At 43.6% G+C, this 25,539-nt stretch overlaps 1 long non-coding RNA gene across 2 annotated transcripts; it reads left to right on the plus strand.

The window, feature by feature from the left end:
* The first annotated feature begins 979 nt into the window (after positions 1-979).
* On the plus strand, positions 980-21,970 carry LOC120404177. Of its 2 annotated transcripts, none has more exons than XR_005597842.1 (3): positions 980-1,084; positions 11,823-11,916; positions 13,400-21,970. It is a non-coding gene; the product is annotated as an uncharacterized LOC120404177 (long non-coding RNA). The 2 variants fall into 2 exon arrangements; XR_005597841.1 differs by having other exon boundaries at positions 1,042-1,176.
* The last annotated feature ends 3,569 nt before the right edge of the window (positions 21,971-25,539 follow it).

Genomic DNA, 25,539 nt, shown 5'->3' on the forward strand with positions numbered 1-25,539 from the left:
CAGTGAAGACCAAAGCAAATAATTAGTTTAACTTCCTCCAGGGTAGATTGGCAGTGGCCCTGGAGGTTTTTCGCCTTCCTCCGAAGCATGGGGCTTAAGGAGTGGGTGGATCGGCTTATGTGGCCTGCATTTTGCAGGAGGTCAGACTAGATGATCATAATGGTCCCTTCTGATCTTGAATTCTATGAACTTTCCCACAATTTCCTTATCTTCCTTGAGTACTTCTTTAGGGTGTTGATTGTCTAAAATACAGTTGCCCTGATTACTCTAGACCAAAAAGAGTGTTAGTTTTTCTAAGTATATCAAAAGTAGGAAGCCTGCCAAACAATCAGTAGGGCCACTGGACAATGTGTAAAGGCTTAAAACAACATGTGGGGGTTCCTGTGGAAAAACTAGAAGGGAGCCAATCTAGGATTTTGCTTTAGGGTTGTTTTTTTAAAAGGAGGGAATGGGGCACAAATGCACATAATTTTTACCCCTCCCTTATATGAACACTGAGGGGGATACTAGCCTAGGTGCCAGGCCTGCTCCGGGGTGTCTGGCCCAGCTGATAGGGCGGGGCAGGCGCTGCTGGTGGTACTGCACCTTCCCTAGCACAACAGGCTCAAACCCCATGACCATGCGGGCGGGTGATCAGCTCAGGCAGCGTGGGGCTTTCCTACTAAAACAGCCTTAGGTGAGGAGGGCGCCACAACCTTCGACGCCTTCGGTAAGGGCTGGGCTCCGTCCACCTGGCCTCGCTCCCCAGTAGCGGTGCCGCCCGCTCCCTTTCCCGCGCAGTCACACGAACACACGTTTCATTCTCAACGGCCCCTTTAAATATAGGTGTGGGGAGGGGTGGGAGTTGAGTGAGAGGGGAGGTCTTATCCCACAGGGTAACCAATACTTTCGCAAAAGAGTGCTTCTCTTCTGGCCAATCAGAGGAGAGAGTTTTGCAGGCGGGCGCCAAGTATTTCTGACGGATGCGTCCACTGACAAATGCTCGTCGAAGGCGGATGGATGACGACGCGGTGCCCGATAGGTTGGCTCTCGAGTGGGCGGGGCTGGAGGCGGTGGGCCCTGAGCCCTCAACTGGGTGGCCGAGGTGAGCGGGGGAAGATGGCGGAGTGAGAGGAAGAGGCGGAGGGGAGAGGGCCGGCCGGCCGGCCCCGGCCCGGCGGCCTCGGCCAGGGGCAGGTAAACGGAGCGGGGACCGACTGCCTGAGGAGCGGGAGTGAGCCTGGCTAGCGGCGGGACCTCACCGCTCCCTGACTGGGCTGGGCCCGGGTATCTATGTACCCGCCTCCCCTTCCTGCAGCCGGGCTGGGCTGGGCCTGACCGGGTACGAATTCCGGCTGGTACTCGCTCAGGTGAAGTGCCCACCCCCGTTAATGCTTGAGCGGGCTGGGCACGGGCACGTACCTCTTCGATGTCCCCAGTCTCCTCCCCCGCCGTGTGTGTTTGTGTGTATGGTATTCCCATGATGGGGCTGGGTGTCTGTGTGCCCCCTTCTCGCCATCTCATCCCCTCTCCTTCAACCCCCCGGATTGGGCTGGGCCTGGCAGACTCTGTGTATTAGCGATGCTCCAAAACTGGAGCCTCAGCATTCCAGGGGGAGTGTTCAATTCGATTCCACGTATCTGAATTTCATACACACACACACACGCTAGTTTACTCAAGTTGATAATTCTCCTCTAGAAGCTACCCGGCTGCTGTGGTTTATATCGTCTGTCTATCTTTGGCCTTATCGCTGTTGTACTTTAATACTAATGTAGTTCAAGGGTTCGTAGAAAACTATAGCAGAAATAGTGTGGGTGCTGAATTCAAGTCTGTCTCAATGAGGAGCGCTCGAATACACCCTGAAGAAATCTGAATAACTTTAGAGACGCTGGAAGTATGGATAACCCAGAGTGATGCATTAGATACAGAGTTGTTAGTAGGCTGCAGCAGATGGTTAAAAGAACACATTTCCTGCATAGTAAATCAGCTGTAATTTATGTTCAGAGAACAGCTGCAACTGTTGGTGTGCATGTGGCAGAAAAATCAAAACACATAATTTGAATTTAGTCTATTCAGCTGGTGAAAAGAGTGCTGAATATTTCAGATTACAAAAATGGAGAGGACTGAAAATTACACTATTAAAAGATTGTATCTTTTATACATGAAGTCTGGATCTTAGTGGAACTCTGTTAAATTGATGACTTCACCTACTTTTTCTTCCTCTATTTTCTGTGAGTGTGTTGCATTGGGTGAGGGGTGCACACAAGGGAATGGATTTCAGATGCTTAAAATTCAAAGTCAGGATTCACAAACAATCCTACAGCAGTAAAGGAGATTGTATGCACCCTGGAGAGAGGGAAATGTTAACAAGAAAATTGATTTCAGTTTCAAGTTTCCAAATGATTATTGAAGACAGCAACCAGGAAAGTATTATTCTAAAAACAATGGGAAAATTCACATAATACAATATTATTTAAAAACAGGCTTCCCCTTTTCCAGATTTGTAACTTGTTGCCAAGGTCAGTGTACTTACTAAATTATGCACGTAGGCCTTTGCTCTGATGTGGTAAAAGAATGTTTGTCATAGAATCATAGGGTTAGAAGGGACCATGGGGTCATCTAGTCCAGCGTGTCTCAAACGTGGCCACCAGGGGCTTTTTCTTTCTCCCACAGCCTCCTGGAGCCACAAATGCCAGAGGAGCAGGCAACCAGTATGAGTTCCTGGGGACATTGGTGCTCAGGCTTTGGCCTTCAGCCTGGGGGTGATGGTCTGCAGGCTCCAGCCACAGGGTAGCAGGCTCCAGGGCCTAGCCGCAGGGCTCTGGGCTACAGCCATGAGGCTCCGGGCTGTGACTCTGGCCACATGACAGCAGGCACCAGCCCCAGGCTCACCACCACTCCCCATCACCCCGGCCCCTGCTGCCTCCTACCCACCTCCCCATCTAGAGTTTAGTTTGTTCCTTGACTTGCCAGGTCTAAGAAGACTTTCCTGTGAAAATTGATATTTCTAGGTTTGCTAATATAACTTTTCACAGCAGACTTAGTAGCTAGCTGAGAGCTGTGAAAGGTGATATTAACAAACATACAAATATCACTTTTCACAGCAGCAGATTTACTAGCTAGCAAGTCTTTAATTTAAAAAAAAAAGACAAGAACATGAAAAGCACCTTATTTGAGTTTTTATTTTATTTCGGTCCAGTAAAAAATAGAGACAATTATATATTTTTTTTTTATTGTTGAGTCTGGGGAAAAAAACCCTATGTAAATAAATTACAATTTGGACATGTACATGTGCATATTTATTTATTTTTTCCTAAAATTAATTATTTTAGGAAAAATTGCCAGAGCAGCCACCAGCAAGAGTTGGGCCACACTCTTGAGGTCCCCAAAAATGTTGTGATAACCCCATATCTAGTCTAACCCTCTGCCTAAGATGCAGGATTTGTTGTGTAACCCATTCATGACAGTTGGCTATCCAGCTTCCTTTTGAAAACCTCCAGCGAAAGAACTTCCACAATTTTTACTCAGTTAAATCTGTAAATGATTAATACAATCAGTATAGAATTCTTAGTGTTTAATTTGGTAATGCTGTCATTAAATTTTCAGTTTGCTGTAGAATTTGATGTTGAAAATACATCACTACAGTGTACTTTTCAGGAGGAAGGTAGGTAGGTAGAGGACATTTGGAGTTTCGGACACCTGTGGAAAACATGGCAGGATGTTTGAAATTAGATGCATGTTACTGATAAAATAACTAGAAGTGAAATAGTTATCAATGTCCATAATTAAATTATACTGTATTTAAATTTGAATTAACTATTGTTTTAGGTTGTATGCATATTCAGGAAGACTGCACTCATATTGATTCTCTCAGTTTGTATTAGGAAGATTTTCTTACAAGAAATCTTTCTTTTTCAAATTAAAGCTTAGATTCTGTTCTCTTCGATTCTGCAAGAGGTGAATATGTTGCTGGGATATTCCAGAATAAATATGGGCATGCTTCTGACTAGAATTAACAGAATAATAAGAAGCCAAGCAACTCCCTCCTCCTTCACATGCTTGCATTCACCACTTCCACTCAACCCATGATAGGAGTACATACATTGAACCTGGATTAATGATTACATTAAGCTGCATTGGCTCCCCAAGAGCTGCAGAAAATAAAACCTAATAATCTTGTTCCCGTGGGCGAGGGGTTGGGGGGGGACTGAGGACCTGACTGTCAATGTTCTAAACTCCCTTGGGCAGCTGGGGCTAAAAATGCTTCCTGAATCTGAAGAGTTGCTGTTGAACAATTTCTACCTTCCTTTCCCTGTCTGGAGGATTTGTTTGAGGAACTCAGGAGATTATCTATGTCCATCCCTCTACCTTCATAGGTCAACGTAGTCTTTGAGAAGGAAAAATAAAAGAAAGGGAAGTTCTCTAAAACTTTTTTTTTCTGACCTTGATTCTGTTTTATTTTTCCCCATTATTGTATAAAACCTCTCTCTAGAATACAATAGCAGGAGAGTGAAGGACATTCATTTCTGGGCTGATTGTAAGCACCTATTGGAGCATTTTGTGGTCAGGCTTCAAGTGCTTGAGGTGCCATTAACTTCTTCAGCGAAAACATGGAATCCTAGTTCAGATGGTATTTTTTACAAGAACTTTTCCCTTACTATTCTGTTTCCATTCCGCACTTATGTAAAAATCAAGATACTCCTTCTTACCTAATTGACAGTAAAAATAAATAAATCTGCAGTTGGAAGTTTGTTCACATTTTTGTTGCTGATGCAGAAGGTAGAATGGAATCCAACTTATGCTGCCGGAGAACATGAGCAAAATCTTTTTATCAAAGAATACAGAAGAAAGTACTAGAAGCAATACAAAAAGCAGATCAATCAAGAAGCTGCCATTTTTAGTTGCTTTTCTGACCAAAACTGCATTTTAAATCAATAATTGTGATAGAAAAGGAGGATCTGAAGGAAAAATTAACTCTGGGGACCATTGCTTATGAAACCATTAGAGCCTAGCAGGTAGTGTAGCTCTCATGTATATTCCCTCAAATCAAAAACATGGTTATAAAGCAGTTAAACTCCGATTGGCAATTTCCTGGAAAAACTAGTTTAGGACAGAGTGCTGGTAAATACTGTCTTAAACTTGGTTTGAACTGGAAAAATAATTGTACTGGTGTCCAGCAAGTTCAGCAAACACAGAATGAATCTTTTGAAACTATGGATACATCCATTAAAAATAGAGGAATAGGCTTGGTCTGTCCACTACATCAGTTAGTCTTCTGCTACAAATAGGTGCCTGGCCAAATGGATCTAGACTGGTAGTCTGCAACTTTTTGTGCTTCTGATCGCTTAATGCTTCAAGTGTGCAACCCTGCATTATTGTCATTTTCATATAATCAAATGTTTTTTACTTTTGTTTATATAATATTGAAAGCTGAAATATGTGATAACATGTATAACTTCCTTGAGAAAATATCAAACTAAATTGTATACAGACCTTCTGATATTTAGTAGTATACCCCGTGTTGTTCCGAGTATAGGCCGCTCCTGATTATAAGCCGCACCCTTAAAGTTTGGTGCTATTTTAAAAAAATTAAATTTTTAACTTTTTTTAACTTAAAGAAAATATACACATTAGTAGAACAGTAAAACAGTATTTTATTTAATGAATAGGAAGACATGTACCAGTATTTTTAACACTTTTGGTAGTCCTGCTTTTGACGGCATATGTGTTATACTCAGAAATATTGAAAACTATTTTGTAGTTATACTGTAAATAAAGAAGGGAAAAGGAATGGACAACAAGGAGACTGATGGGAACAGTTCTCACCCTCTCCCCTGCACAATGATCAACAACATTAGCAAATGTTCTTAGGGTTAGGGATCATGGCCCTCCCCCGAACTCCTGCCCCATCCAACCCCCTGTGTTCCTTGACCCCTCCCCCCACCGCAGGGACCCCTGCCCCATCCAACCACCCCTGACAGCCCCTGGAACCCTTGCCTCTGATTGCCTCCCACCGCCCCATCCATCCCCTGATCCTTTCTAACTGCCCCACCAGGACCCTTGCCCCTATTCAATCCCCCTGTTCCCTGCCCTCTGACCCCCCCAACCCCTATCCACCCCCCCCCCCGAACCCTCCTGCCCTCGCGCCACCACCCCCTCCCTGCCCCCTGACTGCGCTGCCTGGATGTGGCTGGCAGCACTACAGTCCGGCCGCGGCTGGAGCCAGGAGCCCCGGGATGCTGGGCCGGGGCAGGAGACACGCGGCCGGAGCACGGAGCTGGAGGATGTGGCGGGAGCCAGCCGGACGGCCAGAGCCAGGTAGCTGGCCGGCCAGAGTAGGGCGGCCGAAGGGATGCGGGGCCGAGCCGGGCGGCGGGGACGCGAGGCCGAGCCGGCGGGGGCGAGCGGGCGAGCGAGGCGGGGACGCGAGGCCGGGCGATGCGGCGCCGGGGGACGCGGGGCCGGGCAGGGCCGCCCAGAGAATTCCGGGGGCCCAGGGTCTTCGGCGGGGGGGCCCCTTCCGTTCCGGGACCTGCCACCGAAGTGTCCCGAAGACCCGCCGTGGGGCGCCCCCGCCGCCGAATTACCACCGAAGCGGGACCCGCCGCTGAAGTGCAGCCCGCTTGGGCAGTAACTCGCCAGTGGGGGGTCCTTCCGCCCCGGAGCGGAAGGACCCCCCCCGCAGGCGAAGACCAGGAGCAGAAGAAGCTCCTGCGCCCGGCCCCGCAAGAGTTTTCCGGGCCCCCCAGAGCGAGTGAAGGACCCCGCTCCGGGGGCCCCAAAAAACTCTCGTGGGGGCCCCTGCTGGGCCCGGGGGCAAATTGCCCCCTTTGCCCCCCCCCCCCTCTGGGTGGCCCTGAGGCCGGGGCCGGCGGAGGCGGGTACACGGGGCTGGGGCCAGGAGGCGGGGATGCGGCCGGGGCTGGAGCTGGGCGGCGGGGGAGGTGGGGATGCGGGGCTGGGGCCGGGTGGCAGGGACGGGGCCGGAGCCGGCCGGCGGGGACGTGGCCGGGGCTGGAGCCAGGCGGCGTGAGGCCAGGGCCGGCGGAGGCTGGGGCGCGGGGCCGGGCGGCAGGGGAGGCGGGGACGCGGCCGGCGGAGGCAGGTACGCGGGGCTGGGGCCGGGCAGCGGGGAGGGGGGGCGGGGACGTGGCTGGGGCTGGAGCTGGGCGGCGCAAGGCCAGGGCCGGCGGGGGCCGGGAGGTGGGGACGCGGCCGGGGTCGGAGCCGGGCAGCGGGGGAGGCAGGGACACGGCTGGGGCAGCCCAGAGCCCTCTGATTCCCGGCCGCGGCTGGGATTTAAAAGGCTCTGGGCTCCCGCCGCGGCTATTGTCCCGATTGTAGGCCGCACCCCTAGTTTAAACACTCACATTAGGGGGAAAAAGTGCGGCCTATACTCGGGACAATACGGTAATTACATATATTTGTATTATGCCCACTGCAGTTTTACTTTATTTGTATTACCCTAAATGAATTACAAATCTACTGCCTTATGTAACCACAGTTTGACTATGTAACTAAAACTAATTGAAATGAGGTGTGCATTGACAAAATAGAAAATAGAAATAGAAAATGCCTTAAACTGAGACTAACTGGTTTTTCCCATGATGGTAAAAACCACCTCATAAATACCATGCCACCCCTGGTTTATTTAACTTGCTTAAGTGACCATGCCACCGGTGCAACCATGGAAAAACAGGAAATCCGTAGTTATCAGTCTCTTGTAATCTGTAATCTTGATTTTTGCCTTCTCCACACTTCCTTGCCTACATCCATCACATGACCTTCAATCGCTATGCCTTTGTGTGCACTTACAAACCTATGTTACTTCTTTCCCACACCCTCATCCATTCCAAACCCATTCTCTTCTCCAGATATCAGCCCTTGCTGCCCTGCTTGGCAAAGCACAGCTGGTCAGGCAGGTGGTATTGGAAAAACAAGTATCTGGTAGATCTGAACAGTTCTGTTGGCTAATCTGGACCAAACTCAAATTATCTTGAATTAGGAGATTAAGAGCTTGTCTACACAGGGAAATTCACTGGCATAATTATACCACTGTAGTTATACTGGTATAACTGCTTGTGTGGACAGTCTTGTTCTAGCATGAGTGCCTTTTTCCAGTTTAGCTTATACCATTTCCAAAGTAACATAAACTAACTGGAAAAGTGCACTGTTTCACCTTAAGAGTGTCCACATGAAGTTATACCAGTATAATTATGCTGGTAAATTTTCCCATGCTACTTAATCTTAACTTTGGAGTTGCTACTGACACCTCCATAATTAATAGAAAAGTAATTATCAAAAGGACACCTTACTATTATATGTGTTCCATACAGAGCTTTCAAGTTGTAACTGCTTTGTTTACTGGCAACAAAATAAGTCTTTAAATTTAAAGGTGAGCTGTATCTTATTCTGCCTCATGCTTCCGTATGTGCTGGCTAACTTTAATTTTTAATGATGCTGTATGGAGGGCAGAGTGAGAGCACTTGCATGCAAATTGTAGTATTTTAGAAACCACCTTAAGTTTTCAGTGCTGGCAGGTGGAAAATCTGATTGTCTTGTAAACTAAGCACCCTTTTGTGGAAGCTATTGAAGTCTAGTATCGAACAACAATGCATTTTTAGAATCCCATTTTCCTTTGCCAATAGCACATTAACCTCACGATGGTAAATATGTACGTCAATAGGAATGCTGGCCGGGATGGGGAGAAACTCCAGTAAATAGGCTTGGCAAAATTAGAATTTTTTTCCTAATTTTGACAGTTTTTATCAATTTAACCTCCCCCCACCCCCTCCCATTTTTAAGTATTTTTATTTTTACAGTTGGGGTGGGTAAGGCTGGGGTTAGGATTAGGGCAGTGCTAACAGCAGGGCTACAGGAGCCTCCCTGAGTGGCTGAGGGGTCCAAGACACCAGGGTGCAAGGTGCGGGAGAGGCTGTGGTCCTAGCCTGTGGAGCAGATTCTCCAAGTTTGGAGCTGCAAGGAGGACGAGCGCCCCCGCTGTGAGGAAGGTCACCCTGTTGCTGAGCAGTTCTGTCCAGAGATGGCTCCCACCTTCCTGGCATGTGAGGGAGGGAGTGTGGTCATGACAGTGGAGCTGTGGAGGGGTCCATGGCTGCGAGGCTGGTGACACCCAATCCCTTTGGCAGAAGGTGCGGGGGAGGCTGGCATCCTGACTGGGTGGAGCAGAACCAACATCACCCTTCCCCTCCCCCCACCCTTCTGTGAGACCCTATCCATGGTTGAGATCACACTGTTGCTGAAATGGCTCCTGCCCGGGGGATGGAGACATTCAGCAGTGGAGTGGGCGCCTCTGTCATTGGGGACAATTCCTCCTCCTCTTCCTCCTTGCAGCCCTGGCTGGGTGGTCTCTGATCCACTGGGCCAGGATGACTACAGCCTGTCCCGCACCTTGTGCCTGCAGGGATTGGGCACCACGTCCCTGCAGCCATGCAGGGAGCCGTCTGCACCTCCCATGTCATGGCCACACTTCTGCCACAGGGGAGCTGCCAATCCCTGCAGGTGCAAATTGTGGGGAAGGCTGTGGTCTTGGCAGGGCAGAGCAGAGACCTTTGACATTCCCTGATGGTGAGTGAGAGAGTGGGTCTGTAGCAGCGGGGCAGAGGGCTCCCTGCACTGCCCTAGGAGCCATTCAGCACCTTGCGACCTCACCCTCAGCTAGGTGAGTCGTCCTTCTTGCAGTCCTAGCCAGGGGTCTCTGCTTTGCCCTGCCAGGTCTGCAGCCTCCCCCCACACCTTATGCCTGCAAGGATCAGGTGTCACAGGCCCTGAGGCAGCACAGGGATTCATCTGCACCTCTTACTCCTGTGTGACACCAGTGGTGCAGAGGGCTTGTTTTTTCCATTGATTTCGGTGTCAGCTAAAATGGATGTTTACTGACAGTTATCAACTAAAATTAAATCCTATGCAACATACCTTTAAATTACTAATCTTATGACCAAACAATCCTCTTTTTGTAAGTAGCAATTTTTTAAAGAAGTGTTCACTAATTTTAAATAAACTTCATTCACTTGTGCCTGATTTTCAAAAGTTCAGAGCACCTGCAGTTTCCATTGATGTTAGTGTGATTAATGGTTCCACATCACCTCTGAAAATCAGGTAGAAAGGATGTCAAGCTGAGCACCCTAAAAATTAAATATGAAGTTAGTGGATATGTCTGAAAATTTTGCCCGTAGCAAATTGAGGTATATTACTAGTTGATGCTACCTGTGTGAGTGTGATGTTTAGATTCACCCACGAAAGCTTATGCTCCAATACATCTGTTAGTCTACAAGGTGCCATAGGACTCTTTGTTGCTTTTTACAGATCCAGACTAACACGGCTACCTCTCTGATACATTACTAGTTGAGGCACTGATTTGCATGATGTAGTTATGAAAGGGCGGCAGCAGCAGATGAAATATTAAAAATGTGACTTATTTTAATATGTAGTTCACTCACTTGTAGTCTCGGGTCTTACTTTGCTCATTCTAACATCTCTTGGAAATTGTCTCCTCTTTCCTTTGGTCATGATGCATAGGCTTCTGAGAGCTCAGGCTCACTATTCTTTATCAAATCAATCATCCTTCTATGAAGGACTTAATGTTGTGTTCCATGCTCTCAAAATTATCTATTGTATATTTAGTTATTTTAATAGTGTCACATTCTGACCTTTTACAATGTGAAAATGTAAGGACTAACTTGAGAAAATAGAGCTAGAAATCACAATAGATCACAGTGGATTGTATCTTGGCTAAAGGTTCTGGCTCTTCTCTGCCTGTGAAAATGTTCCGCAGTGTAGGAGGAGGAGAATAAAAAGGATCAGAATGCTTTCATGTGTATGTTGGGAGTGTTTTTTAATTGTGTAAGCTCTGTGTAATGAAGCAACCCTGCTTACAGGTGATCCATCATTCTACCAGTTGGGTTGTCAGCATCACATTCTTGAGGCCTGATATTATTCCTTCCCCCTACAATTCTTTAGACAGGCATTAAAGATATATTTGTTTTATCAATCTGCAATAATTCCATTCACCTCAGTTTCTAAGAAATCTCAGTCCCAGTGCGTTGAGCAATTATCACCATAAAAAAAAAAATTCTTACAGAACAAATCCAGTTAAAAGCAGTGTGGGCAGTAATGTAGTGTATACCTAGTTCTCCAAGTGAGCTCTTCTGTGCATGGATTTACTGGTGTTCTTAATGAGGTATGGGTATGTACATTTTAGGAGGCTGAGGAGTACAGTGTTTACTCCTGGTGGAATTCTGCACCTAAAAATTCTGCTCACAATATTTTAAAATTCTGCAAAAGTCTGTATATTTTATTTGTCAAAATAACACAATATAATCACACCACGTTTCAATTATTTTTGGTTATTTATTTCAAAATACCTGTCAGCAAGTATGTAACAATACAGACAACAAAAGATTCAGGGAATGTTTTTTGACAAATAGATTCCTTACTAGGCATATTAATACATAACTATGAGTAATAATTCATTTAAACAACAATACAGAACCATATTTCCCACACCCCTCAGAAGCAGAGCAATGGCTTGGGGGAGCCAGGGGTAATGAAGGAACTGAGGGAGAGGGAAGTAAATTGCTGGGAAAGAGCCTAGGTGTGAACTTGGAGAGCTGTTGGGTTTGGGTGGAAAAGTATGGAACAGGTTTGGTTTTTTTGGGTGGGGGCAGGGAAGGATTGTTAGGGAGCTTCCCCCTGCAGATCCTGGCTGACCCCTAGCCTCTCCCATTCAGTCAAGCACATCTGCCCTCATACAGAAATTTTGTTCTTGCTTTGCTCTTTTGTTTGTTTGTTTTATTTATCATCAACCTTGTTGTGCCAATCAGGTTCACTTGTATTCCATTTTGAGTGCCAATCAGCAAACTGAAAAGGAAGGGCTCTGGGTGGAAAATGATGGCACATGTGGCCATGAGGTTAAGGGTAAGTATAAACTATCTGTTTCTTTTTGGTTTCTGATTTTTTTTAAGTCAGCCCCAGGGGGATTTGGCTTTCCTTGGGATGCTATAGGGGTACTGGACTGTTACCACAGTGTCTGCTTGGGTTGCTCCTGATAACTGAGCCTGATTTAATTTATTCCAGCAAGAATAAATGCTATTTGCATTGACTTTTATGCTGATGTTTAATATTTGACATTTTGACTAACAAATTCCAGGGCTTTGATTTCATTTTTGTCTCTTGCAATGAGGAAAGATGTTTTTGCAGTTAAGGCAAAAAACAGGGGGTCAGGAAACACTGGATTCTGTTTTCAGGTCACCACAGACTTCTGGTGTGACATTAAGCAAGTCACTCATCCTCTTTGCCACAGTTACCCCATCTGTATAATGAGAATAAGACCTTCCTACTTATATGGGTATGATGATGATGTGAAATTCATTAATATTTGTGAAGTGCTTTGAACTCCTTGATGAGAAAGTTAGAGAAATGTGTACAATAGTTGTGTTTTTCTTATCCACCTAATATCCACCCACTCTTTTTCAATATGGGACCTTAAAATGTTAACTAGAAGATTCATTTCAGCTACTTGCCAAGCAAGGAATGAAGGTGATCTAGAGCAGGGAGGGAGACATAGGCAAGGAAAAACCAGATAAAGGGTGGAAGAGGATAATAGAGGAAGAATAAAAACTGGTGTGTATATGAAATCTTCCCCCTTTTCCACATTGCAGCATAGAGAGGGTGATTGATGGGCTTCCTGCTATAGAAGAGAAAAATGATCTCTTGGCAGCAACATGGTTGTGACCCTGCACAGTTTCATCTTGCCAGTAATGCTGGCATCATCAGTTTAAAACAAAGACTTCATTTCAAACTGCCACTATGATCAGTGATGCCAAGGAAGTTCTATTGGTGCAGGAGCATAGGTGTAGTCACACTGGGATTCTCACGCTTGAGTGAATGAAGAAAAGCAAGTGGGATCAGGAAAAGTGCCTAACTTGTGTGTTCTTACAGCCACTATGAACACCTTTCTTCACTTGTGGTATCCATAGACTTGTAGATTGTGGTTAATTAGCTCCTGGTTTATGGTACCTGTTTGTTTTGAAATTGTGGCCAAATACACAATCAAGGTGCAATGTGTGTATTCTTTTCCCAGCACCACACTTCCCTTGCTACATTATATTTCTGTGTCACAATTAAGAAACGACATAGCTACCTACCACTTTCCCAACAGTGTGATATTTGTTGCTGGACACACTGCTTCTGTGTGAGCAAGTAAGTTTTTAGTTCAGTATATCTGTAGTGTTTAGTTAGAACTCTTAAGAACTTCAAGTCTAGCTATCATTGCTGTTTGTGCAACATCCTGATCTTGTGTAAATTGAAATCAGATTTTGAAGAAGTGCACTTCTGAGCATTTTAATTATGACTTAATTTCATTCTGTTATTCCTTCTGTTTTTCCTTTTGTGTTTTCAGGCCTGTTCCTGGCATCCCAGAAGAAATTATCCTGTTACTTTTGCTTAGAAACTGATCATAGACAGCAAATGGTGGATGCTCCACTACTGGTGAAGAAAAGTCTTTTCCTTATCTCCATAGCGTGTAATGAGGAAGTATTCTTCTCTTTATGTTTCAACTTCTTAAACCGGCATTTGATGTATGGAGTCTGCACCAGCTGGCTTCCCCCATAGGAGCACACAGCAAGCATTTTACCAACCCTTACAAGCGAGCAACTGAAATCAATGTTTGATATGTCCCTGAAGTGATGTCTTCAGAGTTTTTGAGCTCTGTTTTGCACCCTAGAGAAGAGTTTTACAAGCATGCTTACACAGAAACCAGTCTTCTTGAATGGTATCTCCTTTCTATATCTTAGGAGGGTAACATCTTCTTCCACTGTGTCCTATTGGAGAACCAAGTAAATGGATAATGCATCTGCATGTGATGCTGTGCCAAGCTATTTCAACATGTGTGAAAGGTTGCAGCATGAATACATTTCCACCCTGAAATGAGGAACAAACTTTAAAAAAAAAACAAAAAAAACCCCACAATCCTGGAAAATCCCATAACGAGGATGTCCTAATCCAGAACAAAGAACTGACTTTGTAGATAAATATCTCAATGTCACCTCGTGAAGCAGCTAATGCACAGAAACAAATACAGAATTACCTTGTTCATCATGGATGAATGAATCATCACATTCTGTGATCAAAAGTATTTGCATGTGTAAATCCACATAACCAGTGAATGTGAAGAGCTTTCACCAGGAAAAGAAGTTGCTCTGCACTGTCTCTTTTTGTAGCAAGCCCCTTCCCTAAGAAGGTGAATCTTTGAGAACTTCCTAGTGCTAAAGTTGATCCTATAGTGTTGGGTTTACATTGTACCTCCAATCTTCTCCAGCAGCTTCAGCAGCAAAAGGAACAAAAAACTCTGTGATCCAAGAGATGGGACAGAACTTCTTCTTTTTAATAAAGGAACTGGCCTCTGGTGGGATGGGAGAGGCTACAAATATAATGTTCCAACTCGTCCCCTCAGGGTCCTGAGTGCAGTTTATAACTTCTTCAAACAGCTAATGGAGTTGGTTTTTAACTCTCCTTTGGCTACTGGAGAACTGGGATGAGTACTCTTCCAGGGTGTAGTTGGGAGGTCTGATGGAGAAACAAGTTCAGAGAAAGCAGAAATGCTGAGGAAAGTGTGCTCTTTTTCTGGCTCCTCCATCCCAAACTAAGGAGGAGATCATGGTTCTCACGTGTTTACACCAGATTCTTTGTCTCTGTCACTTGTGACTTATACGGGATGTTTTCCTTCCATTTTAGATAGAAGCTTTATGTTGTTTAGTTGCTCCCTGCAGTGGTTGTCTGTCTGGTCAATGAGGTTTCTTGGTGGAAAGGCCATAATTGGTTTATCTGTTTTCTTCCGCTTGAACCTGGACCTCTTCATAGTGCACCTTATTCCAAACTTGTGTTAATGTGAATTTAGCAAATGTGATTTGCTGATTTTAAAAAAAATACAATTTCAAATCTGGATCAAAAAAGGGGTATAGGCTCTGTTTATATTATTTTTTTGTTTTCTTTTAGAAAACCACTGGAGAGAGTCAGGCAGCCTAAAAATGGCTTTAAAAAAAAAAAAAAAAAAAAAGCTGAAATTCTACTTAGCTCCTGGTGACAAGTAGCGAGAGCAACATTTTATGACTGGTAGAGAAGGGAAGGGGTTATAAAAGGATGGGGAAGAGAGAATCTCTTAAAAAAAACTTTTTCTTATATCTGTCTAATCTATCATAGTGGAAGTTGAAGGAGAACAAATTCTGGAGTTGAACAAACTCATGCACTGGCTTTGGTCCTGCTCTTCCCTCCTGGGAATAAAGTTGTGTAGAGCCACAGTGAACTTGTGTTGTAACAATAAGGTTTAATTACATCTTTTCCTGTTTTGTGCTCTCTTGGAGAGAAAATCAGTCTCATTGGGTAGGAACTATTGAGCTGTACATTTCATGCTGAAAATAGCACAAGATGTAATGGCATCAGAATATAATAAGCACCAATGCAGCACAGTCAGCTACGTGTATTGTTCACTTGGAGAAATGATTATATTTGTCATGGGTAGGCAATTGGGCTGGTTTCCTTTAAATACAGTGCAGTCCCTTGCCAAACAGAATTTGGATTTTTGAGTGTTAAAGACAACTGGAAAAATACGTTCCCTTTTAGGGCCGCCTCTTACTGAAGTCAGTGGGATTTTGAATTGATTTCAGTAGAGGCAGGATCAGGCCATTAGTGAGGGAAATCTCTGCTGTCAATGTCACAGGTTTAGATGTGATTAGAAGGCATCCGTTATGGCAAATGTGTGTTCTTAAGCCTGGTGATTCTTCTTTTCACCTTCCTGACTCTTATTTGTCCTCCTTCTGACATAACCACTTGCAGCTGTTTCTAGCACAGCTTGATAGAAAATTTGATATTTTCCCCCATATATTGTAAAAGGCAGAGAATGGACTCTGGAGAAGGTGGACACACTTTAGCCCACTTTGCCACATTGATAGGAATAATTGTCTCCACGCTCTGCCTGATAATGAAAAAATGGAAACAAATGTTGACTTTCCCTGCCTGCCCCCTACCATGTAACCACTTGATTAATTTTTAAGATAGGGCTAATGTTCTGTGGCGTCACAGGATGCAGTTGTGCATGCCCAAAAGAACCCACCCCAGTATGCTTCCTGCCACCTTTTTTATGAAACTGCTGTGCCAGGCAATACTGCCTCAGCCTTTAGACTTTACTCTTTGCTCCGCTTCTGTTTCTCCATATTGGTTGGAAATCTTCCCGTATGAAAGGTTAAACAAATAAATAAGGGGCATGTGCAATAGATATATATACATATATATATTTTAATACTTGTGGACAAAATGATGTTACAAGTTGTTTGAAAACAACAAAATCACCAATGTCTTCCATTTTGAGATGTGTATAGTTCCATAAGCATTAGTGCTTCGTAGCAAACTGTAGTGCCATGTTAGGATCAGTGCATGAGCCTAGTAGTATTTTTACAATTTCAGAGTGGCAAATTATTTAATGACAATGATAAACAATAATGTAACTAACAGTAGAAAGTAGACAGTAACAGATGTTATGAACGTGGTCTAAAGATGCAGTATCCTTCTTAGGCAGTCGTAGTGACAATGCTATCTTTGGAACCAGAATTTATTAAATTGATGGGCTTTGTGGAATAATAGCTGACTTTTTTTTGTATTGTTTTTGGTAAAGTCTGTCCAAGCTAAACAGTAGACTGTGAGCATCCAGACTAATCATCTCTTCGTCCATATAAAGTGAACTGCAAGACAGATCCAGGACACACACCAAATTGACAATGGCATTTGTTTCCTTTTAGTCTTAATGAAACACACTAAACTGTTCTTGCAGACTCTTATTTTCATGTAGACCGCTTCATTACTACCCATCCCATCCATCATACAGAAGCTGAAGAGCCACTGTATGTGTTTTATAGGCAACTCTGCCACCTTCTCATATGGGTATAATTAATGAGCTCTGTTAACTATTGAACAGAGTAATTTTGCAGAAATAACTCTGTTTAAAAAATATGATACTAATGTTAATCTTAATTAGTAAGACTAGTTAAATTATTAAATTCAAATTGCTGTCTACAAGTTTTGTCAGATTTGTACACTTAAAACCCTAAATTATAGATTGACACTTCCAGTACTTTTCCTAGCTATCTGGTTTTTTTTTTGGTTTTTTTTAACTGCGTGGCAGTTTTCTCTCTCTCTCCATAATGCCTCTCCCTCTACTTTCTGAGAATGGAAAGCTGAGCTAGGTGAAATCCAAATGGTTTATCACTAAGGATAAGATTTTGTTGTGGAAGTCATAAATTCTGTGACTTTTAGAGACCTCTGTGACATTTTCCCTTCAGCTTCAGCCCTGCGTCCGGAGTGGTGGGGCGAGAGTTGTCAGCTGGCGGGGGCTCTGAGCCACTGCGGGTGCAGGGCCCCCACTGCCATCAGCCACTGCAGGCAGTGGGGTCCCGCATCTCTGAGCCACTGGCCTCAGAGATCTGAGCCACTGTGAGCAGAGGGGACCTGTAGCTGTCAGCCGCTGTGGACAGTGGGGGCCCCAGAGCTCTCAGTCACTGGCACTGGAGCCATCAGCAGCTGCAGGAGCCTTGGAGCTGTCAACCACAGTGGGTGCTGGAGCTCCCCCCTCCTTCAACTGCAGGGCTTGGGCTTCAGTTGTCCCCTGCTCAGTTCCCCCATCCCCATTATTTTTAGTAAAAGTCAGAGACAGATCATGGGCTTCCCTGAATTTTTTTATTGCCCGTGACCTGTCCCTGACTTTTACTAAAAATAACTGTGACAAAATCTTAACTTTATTTATCACTTTCTCAGGCAGTTTAGGCTACTGAAACAAGAGATTGGAAATGACTCCCAACCCAGGTTTGCAACAATCTATGTATCGTATCTATCTGATTTCCTGGAATAGCTTTTTAATTGCTGTCACTATTGTTTTTCACCCACCTCTGTTTTAAAAATAACAAAGACTGCTGTCATCTACAAGAGGATACTGCATCTTTTCTTGAGACCTGCCTGTAAATGGCCACCTGGGAAAAATGGGTAGCTTGGGTTTCTGAGTTGATCTAGATTAATTAAATGGGCAAAATGTATTGAGATAACAAAACCAGTGATTCTTGCAGAGTTAATTATGTAATAAAAAACAGAGTCTCTGCATATTCCATCTCTCCATGTATATTGGGCAGGTGGGCTGTTTACAGTAGAGCTCTGGGGAACTGTGCTCAAAGCTAGTTCAGTTCTGAACAAAAGTAGCTATACCATTGAATCAAGTAGTTTAGTGCTTGGGGGAATCAATTGATTAAAAAATACCTCTGAAACTGGAATGCAAAATAGCACAGTATGTAGGGGGAAATATCCCTGATGCAAACAAAGCCATAAAAAGATTTAATAAAACTAGAATTTTAGTAGCAATAACTGTTTTGCATGTAATAGTAACTAACTTGCATTAGCAAGATTGTACAGTAGAATAAGTGGTAATAACCAAATAAGTTTGTGGTCTGTGCTGCAGGGAGTTGCATGAAGAGAACAGTGTCTCTTTTTTTAAGAAGATAGAAGAATTCCTCTTACTGTTCCCCTCTTTTGAGGGAATATGGCGCTTAAATACCATGGTAATGAGCCTGGTATTTAACCTGGATAACTATAGGTCATGCGTCAGAATTGGTGCATGTAGGGGAAGAGTGGGCAGTTGTGTATGAGTGACTGGTTTCCCTATTGCTTGTTTTGTAGTGTAGCATGTGCAGTGCCTCTGAGAGGAAAGTGCTGAGATATGAAGAAGACTCGTTTCCCACAGTTGGAAAGCATAATTCAAGCTTTTATTGGAGAGAGGAGTTTTTGTTTTTTGTATAAAGAAACTAAGTAGAGCTGTGACAGGTCTTAAAAAGAAAGTATTGCAAAATGTTGACAAATCAAATGTTTGTTCTGCAGGGACAGAATTGCAGGATTTATTTATTTCAAAAGACTATCCTACTTCCTCTTTTAAAATGTTAAGTACAAACTGGCCATATGCTTCCATTTAAGATTAAAACTGTTTTCTGTTCACCTTTTGAGTTTTGCAAAGCCAGTTGCAGTAGATTCTCTGGTAAGGCAGAGGAGAATTGATCTGCTGCTGTGGTATTTGTCCCTGGCAACTATTAGAGGGGCACTCAAAAGAGCCCATGGAGTTTTAAAATACAGCCCACAGCTGACCTTGTCTTCAGTACAGAAGTGTAGCCTGCAGAGAATATACAGCTCAGCATGCCATGTTCTGTCCTGAGTTGAATTATTAAACCAAAGTGTGTATTGATCCATGTGGTGGCTTAATCTCTTTGATCAGGATGGGATATTGCATGCTACCATCTGTAGTGTCAGAGAGTGGCTGAACTTTGCTTCATTATTTAGTAAACTCGTGGGGCCATTTGTCCCCTGGCAAGTTGATAACATGACCCTGTGTTGAGCCAAAATGTGGGCACCCCTGATATAATGTAACCAAGATGGATGTATGGATAAGTAGTTAAGTGTTAGCAAGTAGGGCATATCCAATAGTAGTCTTGGACATGAAAACCTGTGATCTAAAAGATGATGATTTGAAATAAATTCCAGCCATTAAATTATTATTAAAACAGGAAACATACCAAGAGGAGACCTTAACTTGACCATGTCTTAGTCATACCACATGGTATTAGACCAGCCGTATACAATTACGAAAGTCTAATTGCCAGTCTTTTACCATACTAATGAAAACACTATCTTGCTCATATTTCCAGAATATGTATTTTTCCTAGCTGAGTAGAGTTTTGCAAGACTGTGTTACACAGTTACAATGAAAACTTGAAGGCTATTGGCTTGTTGCTGCCAGTGCAGACTTTCTGGTGTACTATTCTCCAGGGGTGACTAAATTTCCAAAGACTGCTCACAGCAGCACTGTCAGAGATCCTGCTGCCCTAAGGCTACTGAGCTGTGGTCTGATTCCCTCCCAAGCCCTTGATTCTGCTTTGTTTTGCAAGCAAGGAAAAGTTCAGCTAATGTGATGGTTGTCAAGTAGTGCCATGCTAATACTAGGTCTAAGCAGTGCTAAGTCTAGATCAGAAATGTATGGGCTGTGCAGAAACCTGTGGTCTGCTGTCTTGCTCACTGGTGCTGCTGGAGAAGTTCTAGCCAGTACCTGTGCTGTGAATTGCAGCTCTTGCTCAATACAGCTGGCTGTTAAAGACCTTCTCAGCACTATGAAATCCTTGTGGCAAGTTTTTGGGAATAGAGAGCTGTGGCAAGCTTCAGGACAATGATATTTTAAATAGGGCTTCACTACCAGCTCTGCTGTCAAGGTTATTTTCAGGGCTTTATGGAAGTACTCCTCTGTAATAACGGGAGAACAGAACCTTTTCTGCGGAAGTTTGTCAGTGCTCCTAGAGACCCCTTTTTTCCCCTGGATTGCAGTGACCATCCTTTCAGCTGTGAATGGAGACTAGCTGAGATTTCCTTCCAAGCCCATTTGGACAGCTTTTTACTTGAGCCAGAGGGCTATATGTTGGGCAATTCAAGGTGCAGCCTTTCCTCCCAAAGGTTCAGCATGTTGCCTCCACAGTATGGCCAGGCTAAAGCACCAAGGGCCAGCAGTGGAACCTGGGTGTCTCACATAGCAGCGCAGAATGCTACCTATGGACACCCCCATCCTCCCACATTTTCCTTCAGTCTGCTTTGCACTTTTTCCTGAAGTTTGACTTTAGAATAATGTGTATACATACACAGCATAAGTAAAGGATATGTCTGGCACTAAACCTACATACTAAGCAGTCACAGTGTACCCAAATTCTCTAAGGCTTACCTTCTATCTTTACTGTCAGATGTTCTAACTTGCTGTAGTATATGTCCTGTGTAAATTCTGTTTTCTCTCCAAACTGAATGTGTGTTTGCAGGGCAACTAAGAGAATGTTCATTTGTGAAGCTCTAGGCACAAAGAACTGCATGGACAAAATGAGGAAGAGTGGCACAGGCCCACAAATCAAGTCTTTTATAGAGCTAGTATTCTAATTATGCATGATTCAAAATGTCTAGTGTTACATAGTTATTACCAGTAAATTCAGATATGCATTTATTCATAATGAAGCAATAGGAACTAATATACCAATAGCTTGAACTTACTGCTTTGATTCTCAAATGTTGTTTTTAGAGAATGCACTGCCTCTGTAGAGAAAGGGGCAGATTATACAGATAGGGACAGAAGCATGGCACCAAAACTGCATATCAGGAACGAGGATCATCAGAACTCGCCTTTTTAACCTCTTGCCTGGTTCACATTAGGCCCTGAGCATGTAAAAAACAGGGCATGAACTAAGCATGTTTAGTGGCGAGATGAGGTTTCTCAGCTGCTGCAATTGTAGCAAACAGAAAGGTGCAGAGTTTCCCAGGGTGTGGGGAGGGCAACAGGTGAAATCCAAGTTGGATAACATAAAAACTGACTCATAGTAAACTGAGTGTAGGATTTGCTTGACAATAGGTGAAAGAGTTCTTGGCCTAGTGAGGTAAATTCTTTGGAGGGTGTTGAAATCAATAAGCACAGTCCACATATTTCAGGTGTTGAATAGCTTTTTAATAGTATTTTCAGGTAACTCTTTAGCCACATAGGCCGCTGTACTGAAGCATGCTGGTATGAACCAGCAGTAATGGCACCCTGTAAGAATGAACCTGAAGTTTTTGACAAATTTGTGTTTTTATTTTGTTGAGCTCTGTGACTAAAATTTTTTAAAAGTTATAAAATGAGATTTGCTCAGTGGATGTCCTGACCTCTAGCAACATAGGTGACAATGTTTTGTTCTTAATTCACTGATTGAAAAAAGTGATTGACATGAGAGAACTAATGGAAATCAGGTGCCATCTATTTGTTTGCAAACTTTTACTATGTTTTCTGCAAAGAATATTTCTTGAGCCACTTTGTGGGTGTTTGGGGAAAAATTCTGCTGAGAATGTTTAAAAAAAAAAAAAAAGAAAAATTATGGTATCTGTAGCAGAGCACAAGAACTAATGCTGCTTTTCCTAGACTGAAGCATATAAACTCATAGAAGCTCTCAGACTGAGACAATTAGCCTGCAAGATTCCTTACTTCTATCTTATTATGGCTACATCTAACTTTGCAGGAGGACCTAGTTTATGTGAAAATCCCTCTGTCAGAAATTTCCTCCTGTTTCTTTGAACAAACATAATGGGGCAAGAGGAAGGGTTTATGGGTCAAGTTAACACCTGTCTACATTCGTAGCCAGAGTAATACAAGCACACCCACACTTGTAGGTTTGGTGTGGGGGCCATATATTTTTTTCCTCATTGTTGTTCTTTCGTTAGATATAGAGTAGTTGCCAAATGAAAAAGGGAATATTAAGGTTTACTCTGATAGTATAAAATACAGTCGTCACAGAGTATGGTTGAAATTTTTCCTTTGGGACAACTTCTGTAGGCAAAAAGGAATGATTAAAACATGTTTAACCCAAGTGGTCAACCATGCCACTAAAACCCTACTGGACATCCTTCAGGACTACTCTTCAGTTTTAAATCCTGCATTAGTACATTTTTTTCCCCCAAATAAGGCCTGGTCTGCACTTAAAATTTAGGTCAACATAGTAACAGCACTCAGGGTGTGAAAAATCTACACCCCTGAATGTTGCAGCTATACTGACATAAACCCCCTACGGCTAGGTAGACAGAAGAGTAACAGTAGCTAGGTTAAGAATTCAAGTTGGTGGAGTTACTACAGTGACAGAAAAACCTCTACCATTGTTGTAATGTACACTACAGTTGTGCCACTGTAGTATTTGTAGTGTAGATGTTGCTTGAGGGGTAAGCAGTTAGTGTATTTACAAATACACACTTATTTCCCTTCTAAACAAAAAGGAAATAAAACTTCATTATAAATAATCTTTGTGAGGTGCATGGTGGAAGAGCAGAGGAGAAGTGTTGAAGGTGGTCTTCAGCTCCAACATAGGAAGGGGATAGAGTAGATGCCTTTTAAAAACAATTTTTTTGTCCTTAAGTTTGGAAACTAGGTTAGAGAATACTGAACTTCTGATAGTATGATCACATTTTTATTGTACTCAATAGACCATGCACAGGAAAGATTAGTGAAGGAATTTAGTGGTAACACTGAAAACCATTTACTCCATTGCATAGTGTGTTTTATGTGGTAATACTGAAAATTTCTCCCTGTATATAGCTGAAGTTTTCCAAAAGGCAGCTTGCTTTTATATCTATGCATCTTTGGGGAATTGAAGAAAAGACTTTATTCTTTTGACACTGTAAAGAGGAACTGTTTAAAAATGAACTTGGAAACTCTGCACCTGTATACAATTTTTTTTTAGCAATAAAGCAGCACGGGCTGAGAATGCACTGAAACCTCATTGTGTGTCATTTGTTAGGAAAAGAAGACAAGCTAGAAGGTAGCCATGTTGTTTCAGGTGGAACTGGTAATTCTGCCTAATAAGGTTACCTGACCCTTCTCATTTATAAGACCTTGTTTTCAGAGTTATAAACAATTCTGCCAAAACTTTAATGTGCCTCAGGCTGAATTATCTTGAAAAACTTCAGCCAAAATGATTCATTCATTTATAAGAACACAGCTAGGGAAATGTACTTTGTTTTGCACACACTTAAAACGTTTCTGATGACTTTTTCTTTTAAAATCTCTAGCACTCAATTTGGCAGATGGCCTTTGTCAGGGATGTGCCTTTTGCCATTCCTATGAAAATCTGCCCAAATTTGTTCAAGTTAAATCATTTTGAAAAATCAGCTTGCTCAGTTTCAGTAGATTTCAGCAGCTACACCCCCTGATGCTTTGGTCCACATTGGGCATGCTCCAGCCCAGTGTTGAGCAGGACTATCTATGCAATTGTAGCTCTGGACTGCACTGGGTAATTCTGTACTCACACCACGCACCTCCACCCGCACCCCCAGAGCAGTGCATAGGAGGAAGTTGCCTGATTTGAATGTAGAGGGAACAAAAGCTCAGTGCGATTAGGACAGGTAGCCTGAGGAGAGGGGGACAGAAACTGGGACTGAAGGGGGAGAGGAAAATTGAAACTGGGAGTTGGAGTGGTGAGGGAGAATGGAACTGAAGATCAGCGGAGTTGGGGAAAGAGATCAGATAGGAACTAGCATGTATACGTGGGAGAAGTGGGACTGTTTGGACAAGGAGACTGGGACAATGATTGGAGGTGATGGGCACACTGGGAATGGCTAAGGAAGATGAGAGTGGGATTAGGAGCAGGGAAGAGATGGAACTGGGACACAAGGGATGGAAAAGAGTCTGTGACATTAGAGAACAGTCTCCTCCAGAGTCAGGAATGGAACCCAAGATTGCTTTCCTCAGCTGTCAGCAAATATCTGGGAAATCCACTGCCTGAGTGTCCAGTCCCCATCTAGCACTGGTCCACAGAAAGGATGAGACCCTACTATTGCTAATCAGTTACTGTATTAGCTCAACTGGCAGAGGTTGGTGTGGTAGATGTAAAGGTTTCAACACTGCTGACAACCTGTGTGGGTGTTGATATGCCACATGATGGAATTTTGATTTTTAAAAACCTAGGAACCTGCATACACAAACTACATTAACCTTGCAGAGTCATACTCAAGTTAGGAAATGCCAGAATTAAGGTTTCCTGTGCAATGTCAGTTAATTCCCCTTGTGTGCATGCATTGAGAGTGTCTTTTAATTACATGAAGCAGCAAAGAATCCTGTGGCACCTTATAGACTAACAGAAGTTTTGCAGCATGAGCTTTCGTGGGTGAATACCCACTTCTTCGGATGCAAGCATCCGAAGAAGTGGGTATTCACCCACGAAAGCTCATGCTGCAAAACTTCTGTTAGTCTATAAGGTGCCACAGGATTCTTTGCTGCTTCTACAGAACCAGACTAACACGGCTACCCCTCTGATACTTTTAATTACATGATCACATTCTGGTTTTTCCACAGGAACCCCTGCTTCCCATCAGTGCACAGGATAGACATCCTTTGGCAATGAATCAGAGTTGTGTAGTGAAGGAGGCTATTGCCAATAGGACCCTGCCTCATTTGTTGCAGAAGTTGGAAAGCATACACTGAAAAAGGCAGTGGATGGCAGAAAGAGAGGGGATGGCCTTATGGTTAAGGCAGTTGAATGCTGTTCTGGAGAATTGGATTCTGTCCCATTCCTGTGATGCTAGGCAAGTCACTAAACCAAAAACTTCTCAAAGGTGGTTTTGGGTACCCAGTTTGAGACACCTAGGTGCAAGGATGTCAGTCTGCATGGGAATCCCCATCTCACCTCCACCTCCTTTCCCAGCTGTGGCACTCTTTTAAAAGATCATACAGATAGGCTCCACTACAGTGGTTCCTACACATCAGTGTCCTCAAACTTTGAGCAGTACCTTAGGCTTTACTTCCAACATCTCATTCAAGGCCAACCACAATGATGTTGGACAACTGAACGAGCATGTACTATATAATCTGCCAAGGTTATGGAACTAATGCATAGCTCCATGAATACTTATCTCAGCAGTCTCTCTGAGGGCATTATAGAACATTGATTGCAGACTTGCTGAGCAGATTTTTCCATC

This window comes from Mauremys reevesii, linkage group 4, assembly GCF_016161935.1.
Source record: "Mauremys reevesii isolate NIE-2019 linkage group 4, ASM1616193v1, whole genome shotgun sequence".
Taxonomy (NCBI): Eukaryota; Metazoa; Chordata; order Testudines; family Geoemydidae; genus Mauremys; species Mauremys reevesii.